The sequence below is a fragment of the Myotis davidii genome, unplaced genomic scaffold (assembly GCF_000327345.1).
Source record: "Myotis davidii unplaced genomic scaffold, ASM32734v1 scaffold723, whole genome shotgun sequence".
Taxonomy (NCBI): domain Eukaryota; kingdom Metazoa; phylum Chordata; class Mammalia; order Chiroptera; family Vespertilionidae; genus Myotis; species Myotis davidii.
The window spans coordinates 1259489-1259815 of record NW_006294589.1 but is presented as its reverse complement, the minus strand read 5'-3'; the positions used below and the strand labels follow the sequence as shown (position 1 = coordinate 1259815).

General features: G+C 62.4%; 1 protein-coding gene across 1 annotated transcript in view; it reads left to right on the top strand.

Moving 5' to 3' along the window:
- Nucleotides 1-198: 198 nt before the first annotated feature.
- The window catches only part of SMC2 (structural maintenance of chromosomes 2), a 57580-nt gene continuing 57451 nt past the window's right edge, over nt 199-327 (top strand). The window contains exon 1 of the mRNA XM_015567202.1: nt 199-280. The gene's annotated coding sequence lies outside the window, so the exon portion shown is untranslated. The remainder of the gene's footprint in view (nt 281-327) is intronic.

Below are 327 nucleotides of genomic sequence, written 5' to 3'. Positions count from 1 at the left end.
CAGCCCGCAGGCCGAGGCCGTGGCAGCCCCGGAGCTGACGTTGTCGCCACCGTTTTTCCTATCTCCCTGTCACTTTGATTGTTCGGTGGGAGGGAAAAATGGAACCCTCCGAGTCAGGCATCTGCTAGGCATCAGCCAATGGACTAAGCGGAGGAGGTGGGGTCCTTCCCTCGCGCCGAAATTCAAAGGTATAAATATTTCCGGCCGGGACGCAGAACCCGGGGCGGCTGCTGCATCTGCCATGGTGGGAGTCGGTTTCTAGCGCCCGAAGTCGGGCCAGGTTGGCCCGCTCTCCGTCCTCGTGAGCAGGAAGCGCGTGTGGGGGCC